At 41.5% G+C, this 18,558-nt stretch overlaps 1 protein-coding gene across 2 annotated transcripts in view; it reads left to right on the top strand.

Annotated features, from left to right (window-relative positions):
- The first annotated feature begins 640 nt into the window (after positions 1 to 640).
- rgs17 (regulator of G protein signaling 17) overlaps positions 641 to 18,558 on the top strand; it is a 44,177-nt gene continuing 26,259 nt past the window's right edge. Inside the window, exon 1 of one of the 2 annotated variants that reach the window (XM_082556536.1) lies at positions 641 to 1,126. The gene's annotated coding sequence lies outside the window, so the exon portion shown is untranslated. Of the gene's footprint in view, positions 1,127 to 16,331; positions 16,721 to 18,558 lie in introns of those variants that run through there. The other variant, XM_082556537.1, reaches the window with a different exon arrangement.

Genomic DNA, 18,558 nt, shown 5'->3' on the forward strand with positions numbered 1-18,558 from the left:
TCGCCCTGTTCTTTCTGCCAAATATCCCTCACGCTTCCACTTTGTAATGCACATTCTCGGCTGGTCTTTCAAAGATATGTCACTTACCTTCTCAGCTGAATTTATGGGGGGAAAAAATCGAAGAGCTGGCCCACAGCTAACCTTCACTGCTTTATAGATGAATGGGTAGTCACAGTGCAAAGGGAGGTGTGCTCTGTATATAGAAGAGGTGAGTAAAGAGGACAAGAACAAAGAGAGGAAGAAGAAAGAGCACAAACACCAACAAACTGAAAGAATCCAGATCATTTATAAATAGAGATCTCTATTAAGTGTCTGAGAAGACCTGTGGTTGGTTGACTTTTTCCAAGGAAATATATCTTTGAAAGGCAGACATTTGGAAAATATCCTCAACAAGCAGAGATGACATTCCTCGTCCTGAACAAGAGCTGATTTAACAGACAACCCAGGGGGAAAAAAGCAATTTATTGCTTGTATGTGTTGTTTTTTTGTGTGGTGTTCAGCATTAGTGTGGAGACAGTCAGTCTTTGAGCAAATAACAAGAAAGATCGCATACCAGACTTAAAGAGGCCGTAACATTTATGAAAGGTGAAAACAGGCCAGCGAGGTGACTTTATTGAGCTACAATTTAGGAAAGAAGTCACAGGAGACTGCTGGTTTTTGTTTGGCTGTTTTTAACCCCGGTTCAGACTCATACTCTGTTTCCTACGACTGTGATGTTTAGTCAGGTATATATTACTTTAACCATGATGATAGACATTTTGTAAACTTAATGGATCACTGAATTTGACGCAAACCTTGATTTTTCTGTTCATCTAAACTTTGTGTGGTATATCCTTAGCAGTGTTGGGACTAACGCGTTATTAAGTAACGCGTTACAGTAACTACGTTATTATTGTGGTAACGAGCACGGTAACTAGTTATTATGCCAAAATCAGGAACGCGTTAGTCGTTACTGGGATTTAGATAGGGTCGTTACTCGTTACTTCGTGTGGTGGCTATCGCGGAGCTTCCACAGATTCAGTAACATTAGCAAGTGGTGGAGGCCAGCCGGTGGATGAAGGAAAAGGGACGCAGAAGGAAAAGAGACCCGAGGCGGCCGCCGGTCCAAGTGTGAACTGAACTTCAGGTAAGAAGTTATGACCTGCAGTCTCTCTGGGTCAGATATGAACCAAGTTTAGGTGGAGTTTATTTTCGTTATTCTGACTTTTTCCGTACTGCGTGCTAGCTAGCATGACGGAGTTTCTATACAGCTGGGTGGTGCTATGAAGTTAATGATGTTGAACTTTATTTTGTTCATAAGTTATTAGAGTTGCCAACCGTCCCGCCTGGTATTCAGAGAAAATATTACGCGTTTCTTATTGAGGTGAAAAGGAACAGTTTGTCCCGTAATTCAGCTACAATGAAAAAGACACAAAGCTGGAGTTATTCTGTGTCTTTACTGCACAGCTGCCTCTTCTTCTCTCATCCTCTCCCCCCTCCCTCTCCCGTTTCTGCTTCAATCATGAAAACTGATCAATGATCAGCTGATCGGCTCTCTTGTTTGTTTGAACAGGTGATGGAGAAACAGGTTTACCTTTTAGGTGACATGAATGAGTTGAAGGGAAGTTATGAACTGTTTCTGGGAGACAAATAACCCCAGGATCCTTTTTTAGGTAGCTGACAGCTGGTAACTGTGCAGGGGCGGATCTAGCAAAGTGTTGCCAGGGGGGCATGTAGGGCATTAACGGGGAATTGGGGGGCACAAAGAAATACTTTTCTTTCTTATTCTCATTTAAAATGTCTAGCTTTTAAAAAAATAATTATCTGAATCTTACAACAAACTAGAGCTGGGCGATAGAACGATAACGATATGTATCGCGATATAACTTTTACTCGATAGAGAAATTAAGCTATCGCGATAGACCTCGCCGCTCTTGTCCTCTTAAAAAAAAAAAAAAAAGGTCAGCCAATCCAAATTAAGTAGCGCAGAGCCGAACCAATCACAGCCGCAGCGTCACGTCGCGTGACTTGTTACGTACCGCACAAGTGCCAAGCCGCACGTGTGTTTGTTTGGGAAGCAGCCAGCGCGTAATGGAGGAAATGAGTGCGCCGACTAGAAAAATCAACCGAGCGTGACCGAAGAGAAAACAGATGATGGTTCCAATGCCGGAGAGATTGTCAAACGGAAGAGCCAAAGAAGTTCCGTAGTGTGAAGGTATTTCGGCTATTTCAAGTCTGACAAAAAACAGAGTAGCGTGCACTGTAAATTGTGCCGAAAGCAAGTCTGGAAATACAATAAACTGGAGCATGCGTCACACTGTGCGCCACGTTATTGTTTCGGTGAAATGAATTTCTACAATACTGTTACTGTTAATTCTACTCTCTGCAGTGTTTAAATGCTTACATATACACACAGTTACTGTCCCTCCACACATGCGACTCGGTTCTGCTTCTATGCCCCAGCTTTGTTTACTTTTTCCCACCGAGGCTTCTAGACTTCTGATTGGCCAACATTTCTGCACGGTTAGGAATCTAGCGCCACCTGCTGCTTTGGCATGTTCATAGCAGTTTCCTTCATTTCTGCCTTTACGTGTGGACGGGATTATTTTTTAAAACGAAAACGGAAAATCTCCGTTTTCAAAAATACCCGTGTACGTGTGGACGTAGCCTCAGTCTCTGACTGGAAGCGCTAATTCGTCATTTTGCCTTTTGTCAGACTAAAGTAACTGTTAAAACTGTTTGAAAAGCTCAGCTATACAACAAGGAGAGATTGAGAATTTCCTTTTAGTTCTCAGTTTATTTGATATTGACAAAAGTTAGTCAGTTTTGTCTGTTCTTCTGTAAAACAAACTAAGATTTATTTTTAGAATTAATATTTTGTTTCTAAGTGGAATTGACAATTTAGTCTGTTTCATTTGTTCTATTTTGAAACTTAAATGCTTTAGCGGCTGCCTTTTGTGTAGTTTGCAATATTTGCCTTTATTTATCTGAAAAAGTCTCATGTTCCTTAAGTACATCTACCCTGTTGAACTTATTATGGGAAATAAATATTTAAATAAAAACAAGCTGCTGATTATTTCACATTTTACTTGTGAGCAACGGCACATTTAAATCTTACAAATATAGTTATTTGGCTTATATCGTGATAGATATCGTTATCGCCTGAAATGAAAAAAACATATCGTGATATGAAAAAATCTCATATCGCCCAGCTCTACAACAAACGATTGATAGATTGATGCATATATACCATCAAAACAGTGTACATCACTGTCACAACAGTGTTTATTTTCATTCAAAGGTTTTATGATTTTTCCTAGTCAAAATGCCCGGGCCAATTTTCTGTCCCAGTCCAGCCCTGTATGCAGCTCATCTGCAGTCTGGTGTTACCTACATCTTCCTATTCAGAAGGCAGAATTTCCGAGTTCTGAGTACAATCAAAGCACCACGACTGCAGTTTTTGTGTTGGATGTAAAAGGCGCACATGACGCTGTGACGTAGGCTAGAATCATGGCAGCAGTCAATGACGGTCCAGGCGTGGGATTTCTCTCGTGGAAATATGCACATTATCTTTTCCTTTCTATTGGTAGGTGGCACAGTGCACTTGTGGCAAGTAAGCAAGCTAGAAGACTGGCAAAGTTATGGAAGAAACACATTAACAAGAGAATTCTGAGTAAAACCAGAGTTACTTTCCCTAGTAACTAGTTACTTTGAAAGTAACGAGTAACTTGAAGTAACTGAGTTACTTTTGAGAGAAGTAACTAGTAATGTAACTAAGTTACTATTTTAAAGTAACTTACCCAACACTGATCCTTAGTCCTCTAGTAGTGCTAGTCTTGTATTAGGAGTGTGTTTTCATTCAGCAGGAGGTATGACGTGTTGATGTTTCTGCCAGATTGTCTTCTCACCTATCAGCCATTAGTTTGCACTGGCTCAGTGTAGAGTGTAGTGTACCCAGTATATTCTCTGATGCTCCTGCCTTGGCTTCCCATTATGGATGCCTACCGCTGTCCCTCGCCTAGCTACTTGCCCATTCCCAGTATGTCTGAATAGTTACTAACTTTTCCCATGACACTGTTCCAAGTGCTCAGGTCTGAGCATTCACTTAGGATCAAAGGATTCCCAGCATACCTGCTCACATTTCAAATTCCACTCACCTGGTTCCTGTTTTTGTTTTTTTGTTTTTCTGTGCAGCATTAATTTAAACATTTTTTCTCCTGCTACCAGTACTTATACAGATGATCTGTGTGACATCTCTGTGATCTATGACATCTAGTACACACTGCACAGTCTGTGCTGGTTGGATATTAAATACTTCTTAAATAAGACACCAGCACTCACAGGCATTAGTATTTCTTGTTCTACAATGCTTTCTTTAATGAATCCGGTTCCCAGATTCCAAGTGAATTTCCACTTCAGTGTGAAATATATAGTGTGATTAATTCAGGGAGAAGTGCTGCAGGAGAGGACAAGCTGAATGACCCAATCCAAATTTGCAGTGTGACAAAATTAGTCTCCGTCTTGCATCAGGAAAGTGTAATCAAGGAAACTCAGACCTTTATCTCGATTATTATCTTCCAAATTTGGTAATCAGCCATGAGCAGATGGGAAGCCTCATTGACATGGAAAACTGCTGGCAAATACTTTCGAGGGCCTCTTGGCAGTCTCGGTGTAGATGAATTTCAAGTACAGCTTTGCAGTAAAGAAGATCAATTATTTAATGTGGTTTTAAACAATTTTGACAGATAGACCCATATTTTATTCACAATAGAAAACATATGAAGTGTTTAAACTGGGGAAAATACACCGTTTTAAGAAAAACTGTAGCTAATTTTGACAGAAAGAAAGAAAGTCACATAAAACAATGGATGCCTGTGCCATGTGAGGTGAAGAAAGCTTCTGGTTTGCTGTTGGGTATTGGCTAAGCCTGCCTCTGTGTCTAGAAGAAACATAGTTCTGAATATTTCATGAAGCTACAATGATTTATACGCTACTGTCGTCCCTACATGTCCCTTTTGAGGTGTGAGTTCTGCTGCACTATTCAATCTTGAAGAGCCATGGTCAGACTAATTCAGAGACATAGTACTGTTGTTGTGAGCCATAAGGTCTGTAATAATTAAAGTACTCTGCATAAACATAAACTCCATAAAATGAATAAATTCCAAAGTCCAGCTGATTCAAGAACAAAAATCAGTTTCTAGTCAGGATGTTTTGCATTCTGCAGCCCTTTATGTGGATCTGAATATGTTATCAATGGTTCACATACCTGGTTGTTAAAAGGTTATGTGAGCTGAAAGCAGCTCTTAATTTCAGGCTGGCTGAGCACAACCAGCAGTCTCTCTTAATGGCTGTGCAGACTGAGAGCACGAACCTTTTAAGAAATGTGTCCAATTAAATGAAGAAGAATCGCCGTGCACAGGCGAGGGTTTATTTCCCAAAAAATCGGTACAATCGAGCGGCAACTTGAAAACAACTGCGGTACATTTCCACAGAAACTTGTTTGAAATTCAAACGACGCCATCCTTCTGTTCCTTTTTCTTTAGAAACAAGTTGAGTTGAAAACATTCATTCATTTTCTTTCAAAGTAAAACCAATTTTCTTATCTGGGCTAGACTGTGACTGTGTGCCTGCTAGTTGTTTGCATCTTCATGTACTTGAAGTTAACTTTGCATGCTGAAGAAACTGCGAGATTTAAACGTGATGATAATCTTCTATATCACACGTTTCCTGGTGGTGTGTGTCAGCATGAGAAGCTCTTTCTCTTTTGTAACTTCACACACTCCGAGGTTCTCTGCTAATTATGTCAGTTAATCATCCTGTTCTTCTCTCATTTTTGGATGTCAGAATGAACATTTTTTCCCACATAACAAAGTGCTGCTCGTGTTTCCTCCGATGAAGAGATTTTTGTGCATATCTCAAACCAGACATTTCTCTGAGCGGATGATTTATATTTCACACCTTGAGCTCTTGTGATTACAATAAGCTAAAAGGGTATTTTTTGGAGAGAATAAAATCACTGGTGACAGACTAGTTGAATGGTATTCTGTTATGATTTGAAAAAAGAACCCAGAGCTGAAAATTATAATTTTTTTAAGCACAAAACTCTAATTTTACCTCCACCTGATTTTTTGAATTTTAAAAAAACTAACTGTAACTTTACTGTATCATACAAAATAAGACAGATTATTCTGTATGATAAAGTGGCAGAATAAAGATTTGCCTGTGCTTTTTTATGCTGATCCTTTCATACCCTCTCTTTGCTTTTAGGGGTTTGCACAGCAGTGGTGCGGCTGTGCAAACCCTTGAATCTTACTTAGTATGATAATAGCTGCCTTAGGCCCTTCTTTTTAAAACACAAGAAATGGATGTGTTCAAAGCTGAGCTGTGTCAAGAGCACTTTGATTTCTCATTAAGTTCTAAAACAATACTATGTCGCATCCATTTAATTTCACACAAGAAATGTAAAATTTCAGTAAAACTGCACCAATAGGCTGATTTAGCTACAGGTGCCTGACAGTCAGGAATGCAGTGTAGAAAGTCTCGATAGGAGGCAAAGAAATCGTGTTAAAAGGGCATTTTCAGAGGTGTCACATTGACTCTCTAAGATAAGATCCCTACCAGGTAACAGAAATAGGTCTGAGTTTGAATTCAGCCCTCTGAAACCATTGCTGCTTTTGCTCAAAAACTGTTTTTGGGTGTTGAAGAGAGAAGATGTAGTGTAAAAACAATCTTTGAAAAGACTTTTTTTTTCCATTTCACTTTGAAAGCGAGCTTGCTAAACTGAAAGTGTAAGTGATATGAATGGAACAAATTGTACCTGAGATTTTCAACACATTGCTTATTGATTTGTGGCGGCTTTGGGATAGTAAATAATGTAGGAACAACCTACATTAACTGATCTGAGGCATATGGTCACTGCTACTGTGACTGTTTTTGCAAATGCGTTTTATTCTCTGTTTATCAAGCAGACACCGTACACTAGAGTCGCAATTTGCATGTAATTTGCCAAATGTTTGTTGCATATGAATGCAAGAGAAGACCCTGTGGATAATTGGAAGAGGTTAGCATGAAGATTTTATTTTCAAGTGCGGTAACAATTTGCAACAGTAAACTTTGTATGCATTGCATACCATATAATCTAATTAGAGTCTTCAGTGATGCAGTGAAAGACTCTCAGAGTGATACATAATCTTATCTCAGGAGGAGAAAATAGTCACAGATCCTGTGGGTTAACCCTAACAGCGATAGGGGTGTTACTCAAAAAAATGTTACATTTTATAACATATACTACAAGATGTATATAATATAGATTCAGCATTTTACACATTTTCTCCTTATGCTACAGCAATCATTATATTACACTTTCAACTCATTTCAAGTGTCTTATAACTGCCACAAGAACATCAAACTTTACATACACTCAACAGCCACTTTCCTCGGCACTCCACTTGCTCATTTATGCAAATGTCTAATAAACCATTCACAACTCAGTGCATTAAGGAATGCACACGTGGTCAAGATGACCTGCTGAAGTTCAAAGCATCAGAATTGCAGAGAAAGAAGTTCAAATGGCTTTGATGTCAGATGGATTGGTTTGAGTGTTTCAGAAACTAATGATCTACTGGGATTTTCATGCACGGCTATCTCTAAGCTGAGAAAATGAGCTAAAAATAAATAAATAAATGAATGAATATCCAGTGAACTGCAGTTCTTTTGGTGAAAATACTTTTTTGTTGCCAGAGGTCAAAGGAGAATGGCCAGACTGCTTTGAGCTGACAGGAATACAGCAGTAACTCACCACCTCATGTTGGTCCTTTAGCTAAATGCAAAGTAATCGACAGCCCTCAAGGGCTGCAGAGCGATCTGCTGCTTTCTTCCAGTCTCCCACAAAAACTGCGATCGGGCAGTTGTTGCACAGTTGCTGGACATGATTGAAGGTGGGCAAATGCATCGACAGAACATGGGTTGTTGAGATAGAACAGACTGGATCCAAGGATTATAAACCATGTACACACATTTCAACCGTTACAGTGAACAGTAATCCATTTATCCATCCATCCTCTTCCACTCATCAGGGTTGACGGGTGGCTGGAGCATACAATGAACAGTAATGTTCTTGCTAAGTTTTTTAAAGTAAAAATCCAGGTTTTCAATGTGGAAGAGACTAGAAATAGAAAAGTAACAGAGGGAATTGATGACAAGTTTAAAAATGCAAGGGAACACTCACATGTTATGAAGCATGAGCATATTCAGGCTTCAGATCCATCAGTGAGGAAAAGAGCTTTAAGTGAGCGCTGAATGCATAAGTGAACAGGAGCCTTCGGATGTGACGGACTTGGTGAGAGGCTGCTCTCATCTTTAATGGCCATCTAATTTAGTTTTCAAGATGTTTTTTTATGCCATGTTAAAAGTCAGAATTTAAAACATACTAATATCCTTATGCTAAACTGTTGAAGGGGAGTAAGGCAGATGAACAGTAAATGAAGTGTTTCATCTACTCTTGAGTGGCTCTTAGGAATTAAAAAAATATATTAAGTTCTTATATTCAGTGTATGTTTTGATTTCTTTGCTATAGACTGGAATCATTTTTTCTTTAATTTTGTGTATGGTTGAGTGAAACCATTATTTTTCCCAGTGGACTCAGACAAAGAAGAAACCAGACACATGCTGTAGTTATTCAGGTCTTATCATTTCTTTGGGTAGAGAAAGTGTGACTGCAGGCTCTATATGTCCATCTTTCTTCCTCTCCCTTTCTGTATCTCTCCGTATCTCTCATACATGTGGTACACAAACAACAGTCAAACAAATTAACTCCAGAAAAGCCCAGAAGGCTGTCTGGGCTCAGCTTGACAAATCCCACAAACACTATGACCACAGGGTGAAAGATAACTGTAGGCATGTTGAGATAGTATGGAAGGGTCTAACTGAAGGAATCCATATACTTTTTCTCAGCCTTGCTGGTGGCTTTGATGGCCACTCCATATGCCTCTGGATTAAAGAATCTTTGTTTGAACACTCCTTGATTCAGACAGCAGGACCCTATACCTCCTCAACCTTCAACCTCAGCACTGGCTCTCCACTCCAGCAAAAGCATCATCTAATTTGCTATTGACACCGCCATTGTGGGGCTCATCTCAGGGGATGATGAGTTTGTTTATCAGGATGAGGTGGAGCAACTGATTGCATGGTGTAGAGATAACAACCTGATCCTTAACACCATCAAGGCCACAGAGTGGAATATTTGACAACAGGAATAAGAAAATACATGTAAAGCCAATTTTCATCTGTAAGAAATGTGTGGAGAGAATTTCAGATATCCAGTTACTAAGGACACACATAGAGGAGGACCTGAACTGGAGTGCAAAAACCACTGTACTAGTAAAAAAAAAAAACTCATTTTACCAAATATATCCCACTTTAATCTTAAGTGGGCCAGTCCAGTGAAACTCCCCCTTCTGTAAGTGTACAGAAGTTGAACTACATATTTATTAACTCCAGAGTTATAAGAAAAAGAAGTGTAATGGCCTTCTTTACATCTTCAAAGTAGTGCAATGGGTCAGATTAGAACCTTTGCAGGGGCAATTGCGGACCCCGTGCCTTACGTTTGACAACCCAACCCAAAAGCTTGTGTTCTTCAATGACTGCTCAGTAGAGAGCATATTGACATGCATCTATCTGTGGCTTGCCCTCTGCACTGTGGCAGAGAGTAATGTACTCAAGAAAATCATCGGATGCCTTCTCCCCTCCTTGGAAGCTCTTTGCTGTTTCAGCTGCCTCGAAAAAGCCTTCTGAGCCATCCCACCCTGGACATGTTTTGCTTGAACTGCTGACCTTGAGCAGATGTTTCAAAAATAAGAGATTAATAAATACTTTTCTTTCAAAAGCTAGAATTGCATCAAATGCTGCCGGAACTGTGCAATTTTGTTAAGAGTTTAAATTGTGCAATGAATATATATATATATGTGTGTGTGTGTGTCTGTCTCTCTCTCTCTCTACATATATAAACACCCAGCACGCCCATGCGGGCGGTTTTATCCTTCAAGCTCGGGTCCTCTACCAGAGGCCTGGGAGCTTGAGGGTCCTGCGCAGTATCTTAGCTGTTCCCAGGACTGCGCTCTTCTGGACAGAGATCTCCGATGTTGTTCCCGGGATCTGCTGGAGCCACTCGCCTAGCTTGGGAGTCACCGCACCTAGTGCTCCGATTACCACGGGGACCACCGTTACCTTCACCCTCCACATCCTCTCGAGCTCTTCTCTGAGCCCTTGGTATTTCTCCAGCTTCTCGTGTTCCTTCTTCCTGATATTGCTGTCATTTGGAACTGCTACATCGATCACTACGGCCGTCTTCTTCTGTTTGTCTACCACCACTATGTCCGGTTGGTTAGCCACCACCATTTTGTCCGTCTGTATCTGGAAGTCCCACAGGATCTTAGCTCGGTCATTCTCCACCACCCTTGGGGGCATCTCCCATTTTGACCTCGGGACTTCCAGGTTATACTCGGCACAGATGTTCCTGTACACTATGCCGGCCACTTGGTTATGGCGTTCCATGTATGCCTTGCCTGCTAGCATCTTGCACCCTGCTGTTATGTGCTGGATTGTCTCTGGGGCATCTTTATACAACCTGCACCTGGGGTCTTGCCTGGTGTGATAGACCCCAGCCTCTATGGATCTTGTGCTCAGAGCTTGTTCTTGTGCTGCCATGATTAGTGCCTCTGTGCTGTCTTTCAGTCCAGCTTTGTCCAGCCACTGGTAGGATTTCTGGATATCAGCCACCTCCTCTATCTGCCGGTGGTACATACCGTGCAAGGGCCTGTCCTTCCATGATGGTTCCTCGTCTCCCTCCTCTTTCTTGGGTTTCTGCTGCCTGAGGTATTCACTGAGCACTCGGTCAGTTGGGGCCATCTTCCCAATGTATTCTTGGATGTTCCTTGTCTCATCCTGGACTGTGGTGCTGACACTCACCAGTCCCCGGCCCCCTTCCTTCCGCTTAGCGTACAGCCTCAGGGTGCTGGACTTGGGGTGAAACCCTCCATGCATGGTAAGGAGCTTTCTTGTCTTTATGTCAGTGGCTTCTATCTCCTCCTTTGGCCAGCCTATTACCCCAGCAGGGTACCTGATCACGGGCAGGGCGTACGTGTTGATGGCCCGGATCTTGTTCTTACCATTCAGCTGACTCCTCAGGACTTGCCTGACCCTCTGCAGGTACTTGGTGGTTGCAGCTTTTCTAGCGGCCTCTTCATGGTTCCCATTCGCCTGCGGGATCCCCAGGTACTTGTAACTGTCCTCTATGTCTGCAATGTTGCCTTCTGGTAGTTCAGTCCCCTCAGTTCTGACTACCTTCCCTCTCTTTGATACCATCCGACTACACTTCTCCAGTCCGAACGACATTCCAATGTCATTGCTGTATAGCCTGGTAGTGTGGATCAGTGAATCGATGTCTCGTTCACTCTTGGCATACAGCTTGATGTCATCCATGTACAGGAGGTGGCTGACAACTGCTCCGTTCCGTAGTCGGTATCCGTAGCCAGTCTTGTTAATGATCTCACTGAGGGGGTTCAGGCCTATGCAGAACAGCAGTGGGGACAGAGCATCTCCCTGGTAGATCCCGCACTTGATGGTTACTTGTGCTATGGGCTTGGAGTTGGCCTCTAGTGTTGTACGCCACATCCCCATTGAGTTCCTGATGAAGGTTCTTAGGGTCCCATTGATCTTGTACAATTCTAGGCATTCCAGTATCCAGCTGTGGGGCATTGAGTCATAGGCCTTCTTGTAATCAATCCAGGCAGTGCACAGGTTGGTCAGTCTGGTCTTGCAGTCTCGGCTGATTGTTCTGTCTACCAGTAGCTGGTGTTTTGCGCCTCTGGTATTCTTGCCAATTCCTTTCTGTGTCCCGCTCATGTATTGACCCATGTGCCTGTTCATCTTAGCCGATATGATGCCTGACAGGAGCTTCCATGTAGTACTGAGGCAGGTTATTGGTCGGTAGTTGGAGGGGACCGGTCCCTTCTTGGGGTCCTTGGGGATCAGGACCGTCCGGCCTTCAGTTAGCCATTCCGGGTGTCTCTCGTTAACTAGCAGTTGGTTCATTTGTGCTGCCAGACGCTCGTGGAGTGCAGTCAGCTTCTTCAGCCAGTAGGCGTGAACCATGTCGGGCCCTGGTGCTGTCCAACTCTTCATACTGGAGACCCTTTCTTGGATATCTGCCACTGTGATGGTTACTGGACCCTGTTCAGGGAGGTCGCTGTGGTCTGCCCTCAGATCCTCCAGCCACTGAGCATTGCCGTTATGGGTTGCGTCCTTCTCCCATATGCTCTTCCAGTATTGCTCCGTCTCCAGCCTTGGTGGTGCTGTTCTCTTATTGTTCCCTTGCCACTGAGAGTACACCTTTGCTGGTTCTGTGGAGAACAGCTGGTTTATTCTCCTGCCTTCAATCTCTCTGGTGTACCTCCTCAAGCGGCTGGCCAAGGCTGTGAGTCTTTGCTTGGCAGTTTCCAAGGCCTCAGGTATGGACAGCAAGCTGTCCATATATATATATATATATATATATATATATATATATATATATATATATATATATATATATATGAAGCCACCAGTGATGGGAATAACGGCGTTACAAGTAACGGCGTTACTTTTTTCAGTAATGAATAATCTAACTAATTAGTATTCCTATCGTTACAACGCCGTTACAGTTACTAACAAGAAAATGATGACAAAGCAACAAGGTGATATATACCAGTTTTTAAATTGTGTTGATAGGCCACGTAAAACCAGAGTCATGATAAACAGTAAACGCGGTGTTTTTTCCTCAATAGTTTTGTGATGTTTACTGTCTAAGGACAGAGCTAGCAAGCACTCTCTGATTATGAGCACCCCCCCCCCCCCAACCCCCCCCCCCCCCCCCCCCCCCCCAAAAAAAAAACAGGGAAAGTGACAACGAGAGAGAGAGAGCAGAAAAAGAGAGAGCGCGAGTTTTGAGATGTGAGAGATTTGTGACGTTTAGCGTATTTGTGTAGTGTTGCGTGTCAGAACAATGAGGCGACTGCTGTCTCCAGGTAGAAAAAGGAGTGATACACCTGCTGCTGTCAGACCTGCAGGTATCAGGCAGGCATATAGTGGACAGAAATTATTTTTTTGGAGTGGCACAAATAATTTGTGTGGCATCTTATTGAATCAGAACAGCTGATTGTTCTGTAAATAGTTTGAAATGGTTATTTAAAAAATCAAGGTAAAAGGTAAATGGCTCCAAATAACTTTGTTGTTTGCAAAACTTGTGCATAGGATTTTAATTTTGACAATTTATATTTGCATTTAAAGTTATGAAATATGATTCATTAAACATGTTTGTGGTTGTTACAGTAAAAAAATATAACTTTTTCTACTCTGATTTTATGTTTTTTGTCTGATTTTAGATCAATTGTGGTAATACAGTATATCAAAATGAAAACATAACTGTAAATTCAGACACGTGAGGTTGTGCTGAAAAGAATGATACCAAACAAGGCAAAGTAAATAGCTGATATTGAAAAATCCTACAATGGCTGGACAAAGCTGGACTGAAAGACAGCACAGAGGTACTAAACATGGCAGCACAGGAAAAAGCTCTGAGCACAGGATTGATAGAGGCTGGGGTCTATCAGAACAGGCAAGACCCTGAGTGACCGGCATAATATACTGGAACATCTGTCCTGAGTATGACCTGGAAGTCCGGAGGTCAAAATGGGATACATTGCCTCAAGGGTGGTTGAGAATGACCAAGCTAAGATCCTGTGGGACCTCCAGATACAGATGGAAAAACTTGTAGGTATAGCAAGGGGCAGCAACATCAAGAAGAACATGAGACGCTCAAGAAATACCAAACGCTGAGAGAGGAGTTCGAGAAAATGTGGAGGATAAACGAAAACAGTGATCTCTGTGGAATTTTTGAACTTCATTTTTAATTTGTACCATCCTGAATCTTCATGATTTTGCTAATGACCGTACTTTCTTTTAGTCAGGTTGGCATTTGTCAAATGATTAACTAAAAACGGAAGTTGTGGTGAAAAGCCGGACTCCTACAGAATAATGGGGGTAAAGTACAACTCACACTCATGGAGTCACAAAACTAGTTTTGCAAAGAATGAATGATCTTTTTTCAAAGTCACAGAAAATGTTGCACAAAGCATAATTATGATGTAAAAAAGAAGCAGGAAGAGCTCTGCAATAATCCCACACTTTTGTTGAAGTGTATAGCCTCCTTAACAAGTAACCACAGTATTTTAGTGCCAAAAATTTATTCATTATATTTTAATGTCTCTATTTGTGTTTATTGTGCCTACACTGTTTCCTTTATCTTTGATACACATTTAAAAATATTCTAATCCAAATAACTTGTGCTTTAAAATCATTTTTGCATCACAGATCCACCAGATATGTGGTGTCATACTCAGCTGAAACAAAGAGGCTATCGTCTGATACCGTATCTCCCTCTAATAGACAACTTCTTTATCCTACCAGGAATATATCATTTGGGTAAATGGGCCGCACACATTGTTCAGATATCCCTTAAAGCAGCAAGGTTGTCCATGATGTGCCTGTCTGCTCTGTTTGCTTGGCTTTCAAACCCCATGTACTCCTGGATCTCACTGAAGCTTGTTCTAGGTCTAGTAGCCATGGCAAGCCACAAAACATTGCAATGTAGTGATTAGAAAGCTAAAATACAATTACAGCCTATGATGTAAAAAATAAATAAAACATACAGATACCTCAGATACAGAGATCCCAAATAGCTTTCCCTTGTCTTTGCAACACTGGTGGGCCAAAAAAAAAAAGTTGACTGTTTCTTTGAAGTATTGTTATGATTTTAAATATCACAGTGGCACATATAAATATACAGCTGGGGTCATAAATGACCCATCCGGGTTACTCAAAGGTTAATCTTCTTTCCCTCTTGTTTATCTCTGAAAAACCAAACAGATGTTTGCAGAGTCACTTTTTGCCTAATTATTCATTGCTCGTGAGGTATATAAATAAAAATGCACAAACACGTCTGTGCTTGGATGTTCGTCAGCTAAGGACATGCACGCTTGTCTTCCGACTATCTATGCCAGAAAATTCACTGCTGCATGTTCGAGATTTGCCACGATGAAGCAGAATGGTGCTTTTGTGGCTCTTGACCTTTTCACATGCAAATCAGTGCAATCACTCTCAGCATGTGAAGAAAACAGGAGTTGATCCAGGCCTCTTCAAATCCCTATTAATGAGCAAATGGTGTCAAGGAACATTCCCATCTTCCATCTTAGCCTCCCAGCCATGACCTTTTCGTAATTGTCCCTCTGGAGAACCACAGTTCCTCACAACTAAACACTGAGTGCATCAGATGTATAAAGATGGAGGCCTGCCAGAGAGTAAATGCACAATCCATCAGTCCTGGAACAATTTCCATGCAGAGCTCACTTAAGTGTTTCTTCTTTATGCACAGCGGGTTGTTATTTCGCGCACATATAATGAGTTATTTGTCTGCTCAAAGCCTATAATCGTCACTGTAGCAGCAATAATGTTTCCTGCCATTTCCGTTCACACATATAGGGAGGCACATCGCATCAGAACAGGTGTTTGTGTGCATATGTGTGTGTTTGAGAGAAAGAGAGAGAGAAAGACCGAGTGTGTTAGAGAGAGAAAGCAGAGCAGAGCTGTGGTGCCCCCGTGTGGTGGAAGTGGAAAATATATTTACTGCCAAAAACTGAGATTTACTAGATTGCGCCTGCATTCTACAGGCTGCACGGTGATGAGGGAAACATCAATTAAACACAATTAAAATAATCTGTGACACTAAATCAGAAATACAGGGAAAGCTTGCGATTAACAGAATAAATCGATTCTATATATTTTATATATTATATAAAATATAGTATATTTTTTCATTGATGTATGTTTAGAAAACCTCACTATGTGTTTATGTATTACATTTTAAAGATGTCTTTCTTTAAACTCACCTGAGCATTATTTAAGAAGTATTCAAGCTGTATCTTAAAAGTGCGTATTTTAAGCATCTTGTTGTCTGCATATGTATGTAAAGCATAATATGATCATCATACTGTGTTAACACTGTAAAAGTGCTAAACACATATGCTTCATGAAGTCGGTGTAATCTCACTGATAAGCTTTAACAATGCATGGGGCTTTATGCTGAGACGAGAGAAATAATGCAAAACGTTGTTCCCATTTCTGTTTTAGTGCAGCAACTGTTTCTTGCGGAAACTGTTTTAACATCAGGACAGTCTGTATGTGAGATAGTTTATGGTTCATTTTTACGAGTTTATAACCCGGGGACACATTTCCTCTTGTATGAATGGTGGCCTTCTAACTTTATTACCGGCTGACTGGCTTTCCGAAAGTGTGCTCGCTTGTGTTTAGGATACTGACCAAAGCCAATACAGCATTGTTTTTAAAGCAAACTGGGCGTCTTCAGTTGTGCAGCAGCACAGCTGTGATAATGATCCTCTGTGACCGGACTGTGTGCAGCCTCGGCAGTGCATCTTCTCACCAACTGCGGGCACAGAGCGGCGGTGGCAGCGCGCCTGCGCAGTGCATCCAGGGGCTCGGCGGCGTTCGGTGCTGAAGTGGGGCGGATGGCAGAAAAACAGCGGCGATGGACTTTACACCGCGGGATTCCAATTTACGATGTCTTTAAATAAGCATCGGGACGTCGCTTTTTCACACCTATCATCGTAGGACACTGACAGCCCACCGCAAAGGGGTAAGGTGGTGATTATTCTGCGCTAAGGGTCCACACGGGTTGGCTAGCTGACGTTAGCACGGCGCTAGCTGCTGCTCAGCTGCCACCGCCTCCTCTCCCTGCGAGAGATAGCCGATCTCAGGCTGACTGCTAAAGCTAGCGGGAAGAAAGTGGGTGGTGTTTGATTTCTGTAAAATGTCTGTGCGGCTGACAGCGCTGTGGAGCCCCCTCTCTGACTGCGTTAGCCGTCGGTGGTGTCAGCTGCGAGGGGATCCCCTCTGCCGGCCGGCTGGTCGGACCTGCAGCGACTCTGCTCAGATGGTTCTTGCAGCTGCAGGAGACAACCATGCAAAACAAACCAGCCGAGCAGCTAGCCAGCAGAGCTAGTGTACAGAGGGTGAGAGCAAGGTCTGATGAGATTGCCTTCTTCATATCTGAAGATATGCACAGGCCTTCAGGGAGATTCAAAAGATTCCGTTCTGCGACTGTCCTGTTAACTTTCTCACTCGGGAGTGCATTTTGTGTGTGTTATTTATCTAATGTAATACACTGTTAAGAGATCATGCAGTGCACAGCTGTAGCAGCACCATCACTGCAGTTTCCCATGGGTGTGTTGAGTCAGAGGAGCCCAGGTTATGTTGCAACTGCATCCTGAGAGACTTCCTGATTAATCTCATTAGGCCTGTACTCTTCATTCAAAGAGGTCTAACAGAATGCAAGCTGACCTATCAGCATCTGATGTTATTTGCTTCTAGGATGGCAACTTTTATTCTTGAAAGCAGTGAAACTCGGTGGCACCAGTATCGACATTTAAATTGATCCCTAAAAGCATTCAGTGATATGTCCTTTCTCAAAAAAAAAAAAAAATAAATAAATATATATATATATATATATATATATATATATATATATCTATCGTTAACAAGCCATACTTTTTTTTTTAAAGCATTTGAAGATTAATTTACAAATAAGGTTAGCATGTAGTGTCCAAAAGAGCAGCTCTAATGTCATTTTTAGACTGTCTGCAGCACATGTAGCAGAGCAGCTCTTTTTGTTTGTGATGTTGTCTGACAGGGTTGAAAGCAGATTTTTTTTTTTTTTTTTCAGGGGCTCCGTTGAGTTTTGTGAATGTTTAATTTGAAGGTTGTTTAGGGAGTTTGATAGCCAAGTCAATCCTCTTGCTAAGTGTAGAATACTTATTAATTTCTGCAACCAAAAGCTTCTTTAGTTCCCAATAGCGAATTAGCATTTAGGCACCAGTTGTTGTTGTTGTTGTTGGGTTTTTGTTTTTTTTTCTTTAAACACTAATAAAGCAATCAATGTATTTCTTCTTCTAGATGTCCCAATCAGTTTTAAACAATTAAAAATGTTTGCGAGATTGAGTGAATTTAAAATTCAGAAGCAGTTTACATGAATTCTAGATGAAAAGATGAAAAACAAAGTGCTGGTGAAGTTTCAAAGGGTTGGTGAAATTAGGCTAGTTGTTAGCCTCCCGCCCCAAGGCTGGCTTCAGACCAACTACGGTAAGCTGATATAAAAAGAGCAGCGCTGGCAAAGTATTTGGGAGGTTTTATGACTTTGTAGGGCTCTCATTGACATATCAAACCTGTAGGTGCCCAGTCAGCAGACACAAATTAATTTAAGGTATAAGGTGACATCATCCACAAAACAAGGTTAGTAATGAGTATTTTGTGGGATTGTTCTAAATTATTCCCTACCAAAATCTCAGCAATGTCTGAATATATCGGTACTGTACAAAACGTAGCTTAAAGGTGTCTTGTATATGAATAGTGCTATTTAAAAAGACAGAAAGCTGTACAGAAGAATAAGGATAATAACCAAACAACTTTTTACAGCTC

The sequence above is a fragment of the Aulonocara stuartgranti genome (genome assembly GCF_965226115.1).
Source record: "Aulonocara stuartgranti genome assembly, chromosome: 13".
Lineage (NCBI taxonomy): Eukaryota > Metazoa > Chordata > Actinopteri > Cichliformes > Cichlidae > Aulonocara > Aulonocara stuartgranti.